Raw genomic sequence first — 13,378 nt, forward strand, 5'->3', positions numbered from 1 at the left:
TGAGTGTGTGCATGTGTGTGAGTGTGTGTGTTAGAGTGTGAGACTGTGTATGTATGTGTGAATGTATTATATTTATGTGTTTGCTTGAGTGTGTGAGTGTGTGCATAGGCACAAGTCCACACACATACTGTGGCACCTGTCCACGGAGAGGTGAGAGGTCACCTATAAGGATTAATCCTTCTTCTGTCACATTGGTCAATAACCTCAGGCAATCAGGCCTGGGAGACAAATACCTTTACCTACTCAGCCATCTCTGTAAAACATTCATAAAAACATGTAAAGCTTTAAGATAGCATGAAAGCCTTTGAGGAAAAACCATAAACTAGGTATGCTGGAACACGTCTGTAATCCCAGGATTTGGGAGTTGGAGGCAGAAGAATCAGGAGATTCAAGGTCACCTTTGACAACAGTGGTACGAGCCTGTAACTTCAGCACTCGGGGAGGCTGAGGCAGGAGGATCTTGAACTCAAGGTACCCTTGCCTGAGAGACCCTGTTACAGGAAGGAGAAGGAGGGAGAGGGAGCTGGAGCATGGGGTGGAGTGGTGAAGGGAGGTGTCGCAGCTATAGCTTGGGAGCGACAAGTTATATTCAATTTTTAAAATACTGAAACTAGTCGGGCGTGGTGGTGTACACCTTTATCCCAACACTTGGGAGGCAGAGGCAGGCGGATCTCTGCAAGCTTGAGGCCAGCCTGATCTACAAAGCAAGTTCTAGGACAGTCAGAGCTATTATATAGAGAAACCCAGTCTTGAAAACCAAACAAAAAATAAAAACAAAAACAATTAAAACTCGGCCTTTGAACTCGTCTCCGTCTCCCAAGTGCTGGGATTACTGTTGTGCACCACCATGCTTGGTTAGAGAATTTTTCCTTAGATTTGGAGGCAGACATTTATCATTCGGTACAAGCAGGCATTCCTCAGCGAGCTGTATGCATTTCAGAGCAAGAACAGTTCTGGGTTCCAGGAAGGGACGACGGTGGGCTTGGGCGCCGCCTAGCGGGCTACTGCGGAATCCCGGCCCAGTGCTTACTTGGGACTCCAAGGTCATGGCGAGTCTAGAAGTCTTATTAGAAAGCAATCTCCTTAGGACTTAGCACCTGATTCCTGAACTGTAAAAGCTTGTGTGGCTTGCAAGGTGCCCAAAACCATTTGATAATGACTGTGTTTGCTTCCTGAAGATCCAATCTTTAGGGTCCAATTAAAAGCACGGGACCGTGTTATTAAGTCATTATGGAGAACATGACTAAGGACAGTGGGTGAGGAGAGAGTCTCCCCTCGAGAAAGGACTTTCCTCTATTTATATTCTTGATAATTAGGGCCTCAGGTTCAGTGACCTACTTCCTCCGTCAGCCTGAGTCCTGTGAACTGAGCTCCAGACCGTCATTCCTCTCATCACCACCAGGAGTCGCCCTCTCCCACGGAACAGCTCTCACATACCTAAGGCAGTGCGGGACACAAGCAAGGGACTGTGGCTTTGGCCTAAGGTCCAGCATCCATGTTCTCTGGTCTCAGCTTTTCCTTTAGTAAAAGGTAGGCAGGGTGATTTCAGGGCCCTCAGCGCCTGTGGAGGAAGGTCGGAGACTCACCCTTGAGCCATGGGGTTTTCTAATGGGAAGGGAAGAAGAAAGGCTGTTATAGTTTGGGGATTCCTCTCCCACTATGGTCCGATCTAGAAAACAGGTAGCAAGGAGACCGGGACAAGACGCTTGGCTGGCAGTTCTGAACTGCGGACATATTCCTAAACAGGATCATATAATATTCGTGGGACAGTGGGAGAATGTGAAGAGGGAGGGTTGCGCGGTGCCTGGAAAGCGGGGCTAGGGAGAATATTAGCCCCCACTGGAAGGTAGACGCGGGAGAGGATCCAGCGGAGTGAGAGAGGCTGGTTAAAGTTATCTGGAGAAGACAGTCTTCAGTTCTATGTGTTTGCCAAGGGGATTGTTGTCCACAGACATACAGAATGGCAGACAGGACACGGTGCCTTCCCTTTAGGCCTAGAGGTTGCTGAGGGGCAGGAGAGTAGCAAGATAAAGGGCCTTTCCGAGAGTCCAAGGCTTGCAGAGCTGAGGGCATTCTGCAGGATAAGAACTAGCTGCGCAGCTACCAGAGCTAACACTCAGGATCCTGCCATGTGTTGTGAGCCAGGTCTGGGGTTTGGCTATGAACTCTACAGAAACCAGGGCTGCCATTTCCAGAGCTTACAGCGCCCTGGATGCGGTGCAGTCTAGCCCTGGAACAAGCCTGTGAGCTTGATTGCCACGGGAGCCTCGAGTGGAGGGGTTGGGGGCTGCTGGAGAAAGTTCTACTCTGTGGCCTGCAGGAAGGAGAAGACAAAGAGGGTGTAAAAAATAACCAGTGGGAAGCCCCACCCCGGCCTCAAGCAGGCTTCCTGAATACAGGGCTACCTCCTGTCTGAGCAGAATAATCGGGGCCAATGGACCAAGCTAAAAGACTAGCAAGGCCGAACTGTGGGCCAAGTGTGGTGGTGCACACATAGAATCCCAGCTCACAGGATTGGGGCCAGTCTGGGCTACATGAGACTTTGTCACACACACACACACACACACACACACACACACACACACACACACGTGCACGCCCCAGACCCAGGAAACAAACAATGATACTTTGAGAGGAATAGCCCCAGAAAAGAGCTGAAATGCAGGGCAGGGAGGGCTAGGCTTTGTGGGGAGGGTCATTCATTTGAAAAGAGACAGGTCCTTTTTAAAAAGAAGACTAAAAACGTGCTTATATATGTCCGTGTGTGTCGCATACGTGTGTCACAATGTCACAGCATGCATGTGGCAGTCAGAGGTCAATGTGCTGAAGTCAGTTCTCCCCTTGTACTACATGGTTCCAGGGGATCCAACTTGGATCACCAGGTAAGCACTTTTACTCATCTGCCCAAGACTTTTTTTTTAGGTTTATTTGTATTATTTTAAAGTGTGTTTATGTGTGTGGGGGTGCATACTCAAGTAATTACCCGCAGAAACCAGAGGTGTCAGATATCCCTGGAGTTGGAGTTACAGGCAGTTGTGAGCTGCCTGACATGGGGACTTGGAATCCATGTCAGGCCCTCTGGAAGAATAGTATGTGTTCTTAACCAATAAGCCACACCCCTAGTCCCTCCAACATTTTTAAAAAGTGTGATGTATGTAAGCAAGAGGCTTCCTCCTTTTTTCTCTCTTAAGGGAAAGGGTAGGAGAGTTGAGACATACCCCCCCACCCCCCCACCCCACCCCGAGACAGAGTTTTTCTGTGCAACAGCCCTGGCTGTCCTGGAACTCACTCTGTAGACCAAACTGGCCATGAACTCACAGAGGTTTGCCTGTCTCTACCTCCTGAGTGTTAGGATTAAAGGCGTGTGCCTCCACTGCCTCTTGAGTTGAGACATCCTTACATAGCTCTGGCTGACTTCAACTCTTTATGTAGCCAAAGTCGGCCTGGAATTCCTGAATCTCCTGCCTCTACTTGCCAAGTGCCAATTACAGCTGTATAATATCATGCTTCAACTTTTTTTTTTAATTGATTTTTATTGCGTTCTACATTTTTCTCTGCTCCCCTCCTGCCCCACTCCTCTCCCCTTCAACCCTCCCCTAAGGTCCCCATGCTCCCAATTTACTCAGGAGATCTTGTCTTTTTCTACTTTCTACTTCCCATGTAGATTAGATCTATGTAAGTCTCTCTTAGTGTCCACATTGTTGTCTAAATTCACTGGGATTGTGGTTTGTAGGTTGGCTTTCTTTGCTTTATGTTTAAAAACCACCTATGAGTGAGTACATGTGATAATTGTCTTTCTGTGTCTGGGTTACTTCACTCAAAACAATGTTTTCTAGCTCCACCCATTTTCCTGAAAAATTCAAGCTATCGTTATTTTTTCTCCTGTGTAGTACTCCATTGTGTAAATGTACCACATTTTCCTTATCCATTCTTTGGTTGAGGGGCATTTAGGTTGTTTCTAGGTTCTGGCTATGACAAACAAAGCTGCTATGAACATAGTTGAACAAATGTCCTTGTAGCACGATTGAGCATCCTTTGGATATATACCCAAGAGTGGTATTTCTGGGTCTTGAGGAAGGTTGTTTCCTAATTTTCTGAGGAATCACAACACTGACATCCAAAGGGGTTGTACCAGCTTGCATTCCCATCAGCAATGCAGAAGTGTTCCCTTTTCCCCACAACCTCTCCAGCATAAGTTGTCATCAGTGTTTTTGATCTTGGCCATTCTTACAGGTGTAAGATGGAATCTCAGAGTTGTTTTGATTTGCATTTCTTTGATGTTGAGTATTTCTTTAGCCATTTAGGTGTCTTTTAGCCATTTTTAGATTCCTCTGTTGAGAGTTCTCTGTTTAGGTCTGTACTCCATTTTTTTATTGGATTATTTGTTCTTTTGATGATCAATTTCTTGAGTTCTTTGTATATTTTGGAGATCAGACCTCTGTCTGATGTGGGGTTAGTAAAGATCTTTTCCCATTCTGTAGGCTGTCGTTTTGTCTTGTTGACCATGGTCCTTTGCTTTACAGAAGCTTTTCAGTTTCAGGAGGTCCCATTTACTAATTGTTTCTCTCAGTGTCTGTGCTGCTGGGGTTATATTTAGGAAGTGTTTCCCTGTGCCAATGCGCTCAAGTGTACTTACCACTTGCTCTTCTATGAGATTCAGTGTGGCTGGCTTTATGTTGAGGTCTTTGATCCATTTGGACTTAAGTTTTGTGCATGGTGATAGATATGGGGCTATTTTCATTCTTCTACATGTTGATATCCAGTTATGCCAGCACCACTTGTTAAATATGCTTTCTTTTTCCATTTGATATTTTTTTGCTTCTTTGTCAAAAATCAGGTGTTCAAAGATGTGTGGATTGATATCCAGGTCTTCTATTTGGTTCCATTGGTCCTCCTGTCTGTTCTTATGCCAATACCAGGCTGTTTTCAGTACTGTAGCTCTGTAGTAGAGTTTGAAGTCAGGGATTGTGATGCCTCCAGAAGTTCTTTTATTGCACAGGATTGTTTTGGCTATCCTGGGTTTTTTGCTTTTCCATATGAAGTTGAGTACCGTTCTTTCAAGGTCTGTGAAGAATTTTGCTGGGATTTTGATGGGCATTGCATTGAATATGTTCAACCTTTTTTCTTATGTGTTTGTTTGTTTTTGAGACAGGGTCTCATGTAGCTCAGGCTGGCCTAAAATTCACTGTGTAGCTAAGAATAACCTTGAATTTATAGGCCTGATTTTATATGATGCTGGGAATCAAACCCAGGGCTTCATGCATGGTAGACAAGCATGCTACAAACTGAGCTCCGGCTCAGCCCCTTCTTTTCCTGTATCTTAAGAATGTCTTCTCTCCAGGTGGTGGTGGCATATGCCTTTAATCCCAGTACTCAAGAGGCAGAGGCAGGTGGATCTCTGTGAATTTGAGGCCAGTCTGATCTACAGAACTAGTTCCAGGACAGCCAGGGCTGTTACACAGAGAAACCCTGTCTCAATTTAAAAAAAAAAAAAAGTCTTCTCAAAGTCAGAAGGTGGTACACACCCTTAATCCCAGCACTTGGGAGGCAGAAGCAGGCATATCCCTGTGAGTTCTAGGCCAGCCTGGTCTACGAGTGAGTTTCAGGACACATTGGGGGCTGTCACACAAAGAAATCCTATCTTGATATTGAAGGAGCTGGAGAGACGGTGTGGCACTTAGAGGTCGATGCTGCTTCTGCAGAGACCCGAGCTCAGGGCCACCCACATTGGCTGACTCACAGCTGCCTGTCACTCCAGCGCCAGATTCAAGGTGCCTCAAAGGCAGCTAAAACATGTTCACAGACCCGTGCAGACATACGAAAAACAAACACATTAAATAAGTCTTTTGAAAGATGTGTATGAGTGTTTTGCCTACAGGCATGTAAGTGTATCACACATGTACAGTGCCTGAGGGGGTCAGAAGAGGGTGTTGGGCCCCTGGAACTGTAGGCACAGATTGTTGTGAGCTGCCACATGGGTGTTGGGAACAGAACCTGGGTTCTCTGAAAGAGCAGCAAATTTTTTTAACTTCCTGCTCCATCTCTCGAGCCCCCAAAATAAATCTTTTTAAAACTTTTTAAAACAAAGTCAAGAGTAATGGAGGAAGACATTTCAGATCTGCACCACACACATGCAAAATGCATAGGCAGGCGCACACACATGCATACACACGCACATGCAAAATACATAGGCAGACGCACACACATGCACACACACACAAGCAAAAGGCATAGGCAGGCACACACATGCAAAACACACAGGCAGGCACACACACACATATGCACACACACACAAGCAAAATGCATAGGCAGGCACCCACACATGCAAAGCACACAGGCAAGCAGGCACACATGCATACACACATGCCTATGTTTGTTTTATTTTGTTGTTGTATTCTTCCAAGACTTACTAAAGCTCTCAGTCTCTTCTAACCAGTTTCTGAAGAAGACATTCTAGAAGCACAGGGCAAGCCTAGTGTTAGTGAGCCAGTGGGAAGCAGTAAGGAGCCTGGGCTGCAGAAGTAGGGCAGTCTGACTCTGAGACGGCAGTAAGAATCATGTGGTGTCCATTAGAGGCATGGTGGGAAGTCATACAGGGCTTCGAGCCCAGGTGGGACATGGCCAGCTCCACGGAGGGTCATACAGGGCAGGGCAGTGCAGGGGAGTGACACAGAGATGTAGCACCTTGCAGGGCAGAGGCAAGCAGGGCGGTGCCAACCTGCCGAAACCTTGACTCTGGAGAATCTGACTGAACCAGAGAACTACCCTGGAGAAAAGCTGGAAGACCAAGTCATTGCACCCTAAGCTTCCTGTCCACTTTTGGGGGAGCTGGAGCAAGGCTTGCTGCCAGCTTCTGTGGCCACAGTGATAAGTGAGCATGAGCCGGGGGAGCAGTGAACACAGCCTCCCTAGGGAGTTGTCCCTTTGTCTGTTGACCATCAAATACGTCATTAGTCAGCGTCATTGGTCAGCTGAGTCCCCGGCCTGGGAGGACAAAGGTGTGGGAGGGAAAGGGGCCTCTAGCAGCTTATACTAAACCACCCTCTCGACTCATCAGGACACGCTGCCCCCCTCTCCTTGAGGCAGACCACATCCGTCTGGGACTGGCATTGGCTTGAACCCAGTGGAAGAAGGAGTTCAATGGGCCACTGTGTCTCCACTGGAACAGCTTAGGCTCTGGCTCCTCACCCCATGGTCTGGCCTTGGGCCTGGCTCCCCATTCCCAGGCCCTGCCTTTAGAGCGTTGGCTTCTTTATGCTGGAAATCCACATCACCTCTTTCTCTCCTCCTGTTTTGTTTTTCTTTATGGATTGATTGACTTCTGTTTTGTTTTGGGACAGGGTCTCATGAAGCCCACGCTGACCTTGAACTTGTTATAGTCTTGAACCTCCTGCCTCTGTTTACCAGCTCCCGGGGTTGCAGAGGTCCACCATTATGCCTTACTAACTGACTCTGACTTAAAACAAAACAAAAACTGCTGGGTGCGATAGTACTCACTTTTAATCCTGACATCCAGGAGACAGAGGCAGGCAGATTTCATGAGTTCAAGACTACCCTGGTCTACAGAGCGAGTTCCAGGCCATCCAGGGTTACACAGTGAGATCCTGTGTCAAAAACCATGACACCAGCTGACCTGAACCAGCAAGGATAAGGGACTGAGTGTCAAATGGGAGGACTAAGATAAAGAAGACAAAGCAACAGCTGGGTCAGGAGGTCTCCCATAAGCAAGTTTATTGCTATTCACAGTGGGGAATGGGACAAAGTCAGCAGGGAGCTGTCAGACAATGCTGGCAAAGAGAACACTGGGTACCTCCGGCATGGCTGTCTTAGGACTGATAGCCACATCCGAAGGGAAAGAATCAGGTCCCCGGAAGCTGCAGCCTTGACTTCTTTGAAGCCCTGCCTCCAGCCCTGGACCAGCCTTGCGAAGCTGGACAAGGACACAGAACTAAAGCTCCCTTTGTCGTTTCATCAGGGCCTCTGCGAAAGTCTCGGGTCGGTGTAGCTGCCCACAAGCAGCAACAGTAATAAAAGCAAACATAGTTTTATTAAGAAAAGTGGGAGAGAGCACCTAATAGTGGGCGGGGCTCCAAGGGAGGAATATTGGCTGATTGGTTTTGGTTGTTGTTTGATACAAGGTCTTACTATGTAGCCATGGCTGTCCTGGAACTTGCTACGTAGACCAGGCTAGCCTAGAACTCACAGAGACCTGCCTGCCTCTTCCTTAGTCTCTCAAGTGCTGAGATTAAAGACATGAGCTACCATGCCCAGCTTAATTGACTTAAGAATTTATTTAATTATTTCAGATTGTGTGTGTGTGTGCATCTAGAAGAGGGCATTGGATCCTCTGGAGCTAGAATTAGAAGTGATTGCTGGGGCTGAAGAGATGACTCAGCAGTTAAGAGCACTAGCTGTTCTTCCAGAGGTTCTAAGTTCAAATCTCACCACCCACAAGGTGGCTCACAGTGTCTATAACTGTCGTCCCATGGGATCCAATATCCTCTTCGGGTATGCCAATGTACATGCAGACAAAACACCCATATACATAAAATATATACATAAATAAACACTTGTTTAAAAAGTTGTTGGGAGCCATCTGACAAGGATGCTGGAAACTAAACTTAGGCCCTCTTTCCTGCTGATCTGCCTCCACAGCCTGACATTATTTTGTGTGTGTGTTTGTGTGTGCCAGAGAGCACATGGAGGTCAGAGGACACCTTGTGGAAGCTCTTTCTCTCCTTCCTTTATGTGGGTTCTGGGTATTGAACAGGTTATAGAAAGCGACTTTATCTGATGAGTCATCTCAACAGCCCTGTTTTGGGATAGGTTCTCTTGTAGCTTAGGCTGGCCTTGAACTGAGTAAGTAGCCAAGGATGACCCTTACTCCTGATCTTCCTGATTCCTCTTCCCAAATTCTAGGGTTACAGGTGGGCATTACTGCCACAGGATGGTTTGGTCTGGTTTTTGAGGCAAGGTCTTACATAGCCCAGGCTGGTCTCATGTTTAGAGGCAGCAGGTTTAGGACACTGTGTTTAGAATCTTGTTGTGCTCAATAAATCTGGAGGGCAAAAAATATTCTATAGCTCACAGCATCTCCAGGAAGACCAGAGAACCTTCTAGAAACAATGGACCAAAGGTCCTGGCCAGACCAATGTGGAAGAGGCATGCTCAGTACAGACATAGTCTTTGCCAGCACCGACCATCTGACCACCTCTCTCAGCCCCAGCAACCTCTGGAGAGAGTCCATCTGTCACTATGCTGCCTTGGGGACATGCTTAAGGCCTGGCATAGGGTATCTTGCTGTCACAATGCTAGCACCTGTCTGTCTAGCAGGCTTGGAAGGTGTCTGACTTCTGTGAATTGAAGGAAACGTTCGTAGCGTGGTTGAAATCCCCTAAAGATAACTGGCATGCCCAGTTCGTAGCGTGGTTGCCACCTCCTAAAGATAACTGGCATGCCCAGGAGCCCAAAAAATGATTTCTGTTTCCCTCAGTCTTCCTGGAGCGCAGACACCAATGCCTCAGAGGCTCCGGCTCTACACACTGCACTCCCTGAGACCCTAGGCCACAGCCTGCTCTCCTGTGTTCGTTCAGGTCCACAGAAGCCACCCCAGACCTTCCAGTTGCTGCCTTCCCTCTGTTGATGCCAGGACCTAAACCCAACCTAGCCACTTCCTCAATTTTGGGGCAACTACAGCTTCAGCGATGGCGACCTGAGTTCATGTCAATAGCTAACTGAACCCCCAGAAAGCGCTGCCAATGACAGATGTCTTCTGAGTTTTATTGTTTACTTTGAGATTTAATCTCATATTGTAGTAGGGCAGGCAGGTCAGGAATTCTCCGTGATCGTCCTGCCTCAGCCTGGATTGCAGTCTTGAGCCACCTCTGCTCTGCGTGAACTCTTCTGCTAATGTTCCCGTCCACATGAAAGGAAATGAAGTTTAGAGAAGTTAACCTTCTCTTGGCTGTCTCCACTACTCCAGCTGCCCTTCAGGGGCTGGGTCTCTGTCATTCTGCCTCTGCAGGGGAGCCCTGTGTTAACAAGCTAAGACCTATATAAGACTCCAAAATGGCCTATGAAGCCATACCCAGATCTTCTACTGAGCAAGACTCCTCAGACTTGACTTCAGAGGAGATGACGCCATTATAGATAGTGTGAACCCCAGCTCTTGCCTGGGCATCTAATTCTTGTAGTCTTGGAGAGCATCTGGGAACCTAAGACTTTTTAAATAAGCCCTCCAGTGGCAGGGCAAGTGGAGGAACTGGCTTTGTGTTCCCTAAGGGTTAGCTGACTATCCTGGCCTAAATTGTGGACTGCTCACATTGGATATCAGTAGATGAGACCTCAGAAATCTGAGGACTCCCTTTGCTCTGAAAGCACCATGAAATGGATGCCCGGGAGCTGCCAGTGAGGACGCCAACCTTCAGAACAGGAGCCCTTGGAACCCCATCCAGGAATTCATCCAGAGGGACAGTCATGGTATGCACAAAGCGATCCCAGTCCCCAGAGAAAGGGGACATTCAAATTCCCCCTCTGACCAGGCTGCCGAAGCAGGTCCCTTGCTCCCCTCCCCCTTCACCTCTGCGCAGCTGTGGAGAAGACACAGACTCTGTCCTCCCTGTGGTCCTTCCCTGCTCTCAGGCCCTGCAATTTGCCTATGCAAAGGCTTGAGCAGGAAAGAGTAGCTGAGATGATGGTGGGAGAGTGGTACCACTGGGAAACTCTATCAGTTCAGGTTGCTCTGGGGTGGTATCTAGAATGTTCCACTCAGTCTGGCCTGTGGACTTTGTTCCCATAGTTGGTGATTCCAGACCTTGCTCTCCTCTTGCATAAGCAGGAGGCAATGAGAAAGATGGCTCCTTGTCTCTTGGTTCGAATAGGGAAGAGCGCTGAGCCCGGTAGTACGTAGTTTTAGGTGGGACTGATCCTACGTCTTCTCCATTCCCCCCACTTCCACCTGGGCTCCCTACTGAGTTACCCTAGTGACTTTTCGAGGCCTCTAAAAATTTTGTTCTTTGTTTGTTTATTGAGATGGGGTCTTTAAGTAGCTCAAGCTGGGCTTGAATGTGATAAGCAGCCGAGGATGGCCTTGAGTTCTATTTTCCTGCTGGAATCACAGGTGTACACCACCACCACCCCCTTTAGTTTTTATAGGGTGTGAGAGGATCAACAACAGGGCTCTGTGTGTGCTAGCAAGCAAGTGCTCTGTCGACTGAGCTCCGCCCCAGCCCAGGAAACTTGACAGTTTCTCAGAGCCTCTACATTAAGGACTGAGTGGAGATTCCCCTCTTCTGGTCCTAGTGGCTGTCAGTGGGCATGGAGCATTTAGGAAGGCAATTAAGTGGGGTCGTGAGAGTAAGGCCCTGATGCTCTGGTCTTGTGTCTTTATAAGAAGAAATAAGGCCCAGCTCAGCCTCCCTCTGTGCCCACAGGCTTGAGACTACACAAAGACACACAAAGAGTAGTGGAATCCAAGCCCGGAACAGAGGCCACACCAGAAACCAAGCCCGATCTTGGCCTTCTGTCCTCGGGAACTGGGACGAAACGGAATCTCTGTTGTTTAAGCCTCTCGGTGTTGGCACTGCTGCTGCAATAAGAGGTGACTAACAGGCTGAGCATCCTCCTTCGACAGTGACCGTGAAACTGGTGCTTGCATCAGGAAGCTGTTTTCAGAGTCCAGTGAGGAAATGGCACATGCAAGGCTTGCTCTTTTCTGGAGCCTCTGTGCCACCTGGAACAGCGACCAGTGGGTACTAGGTGTTTGATAAGTAGATTTGTGTTGTTGCTGTTTTGTTGGTTGACTGCTCTTTTAGAGACAGGGTCTCTCAGTGTATCCCTGGTTTGGTTGTCCTGGAACTCACTCTGTAGACCAGGCAAGATTCAAACTCACAGAGATGGGCCTGTCTCTGGCTCCTGAGTGCTGGGATTAAAGGTGTGCACCACCACACCCAGCTTGGTAAATAGATGAGTGACAGACACCTCCATTAGAGAATAAAGCAGTCACGTGAAATATGAGAGGTTCTGGATTTTCCCTAACCTTTAACTTCTTCTGTTTGGTGGTCACCACCCAGCAATAATGAAAACAAGATTAAGGACCAGGAAAAGTGACCGCCAGGGATCCGTCCATTCATGTAACCCATACAGATCTGCAAAGGTGATTCTATCTGAGACCCAAACATGGGCCATGTTCAGTCTTTCTTCTAGCTCGGCAGAAAAGCTGGAGACTTCAGCCATGAGAGGGAGAGCAGGGGGCCCTGGGAGTGTCCTGGACAAAGTCCATTCGGGGTGGGAGACCACAGGTAGAGGCGGACACCTTCCCAATACTTAGAATATGCAAATAACAGAAATAATAGGCTCTTGTACCCCAGGACATTTGTGGCAGCTCCTAGGCTCTGGAGAGGCAAAAGGGCTCAGCTCATCCACCTTGCCATGGTGAGATTTGGTCCCAGAGGAGCCTCAGGCACCTGTGGCTGTTCAGACTCTAGAGATGCAGGACTCTGGGCACGGGGAGTCCCAGCTGTACTGACCACCCCTCTGCTCCCTTCTAGGACAGGTTCAGTGGCAGCAGGGCCCGGTGAGTATGCCTTTCTCCTGCGTGTCCCCTTGTCTTCGCTTACTGCAAGTGTCTTCCTTCTCTGCGAGAGGCATCTCTTCCTGCCCCATCTGTGAGCTTCCACTCTGCCAGCCCTGTGGCCAGCTTCCCTAGGGCACCAGCTGGGCACCAAAGGCCTCCAGCTCTGCCCCTCCCTCCAATCTCTTCTCTCCATTGCTCTGACCTCAGGTCCACCATGTCACACAGCGTCTGCAGGGAACATTCATAGTTATAAGTGCCAATAGTCTAGAGTGTGGTGTCACCCTGATACAACAAAGGGTCCCCTTGGACAGAGCTGAGTAGAGTCTGCTTACAGGTTGGGGCCACCACTGCCACCTGCCAGATGTGTAGGTAAGTAACACAGTGGGTCACGGGACCCCAGCAGACCCAGGTCCCCCAAAGTTGGATCTCTCCGAGTGACTCTAGATAACCTGTCCCATCAATTGTCCAGCAAGGCTTAGTCCTCAAGCCTGATTCTCTTACCTGCCTTTGGTGTAGGGTCAAGAACCATCCATAGGTAGAACCCCTGCAGGGGTCCACATGTTTCAACACCACTGTCTCATTGCTTCTGCTGCTAGGAATGCCCATTTTCATGGGTTCCTTTAGCTGTAGGGTAGTAGCCCATAGTTAAGGGCAGATGGTTTGTTATTTACTAGAGAGGGAGTAAAGCCTTGTACTAGAAGTGGGTGGCATGAAGCAAAACCAGTCTGTCTATCCAGACACCCCAGTCTATCTATCCAGATACCCCAGTCTGTCTATCCAGACACCCCAGTCTGTCTATCCAGA

The sequence above is a fragment of the Microtus ochrogaster genome, assembly GCF_000317375.1.
Source record: "Microtus ochrogaster isolate Prairie Vole_2 chromosome 14 unlocalized genomic scaffold, MicOch1.0 chr14_random_3, whole genome shotgun sequence".
NCBI classification, from domain to species: domain Eukaryota; kingdom Metazoa; phylum Chordata; class Mammalia; order Rodentia; family Cricetidae; genus Microtus; species Microtus ochrogaster.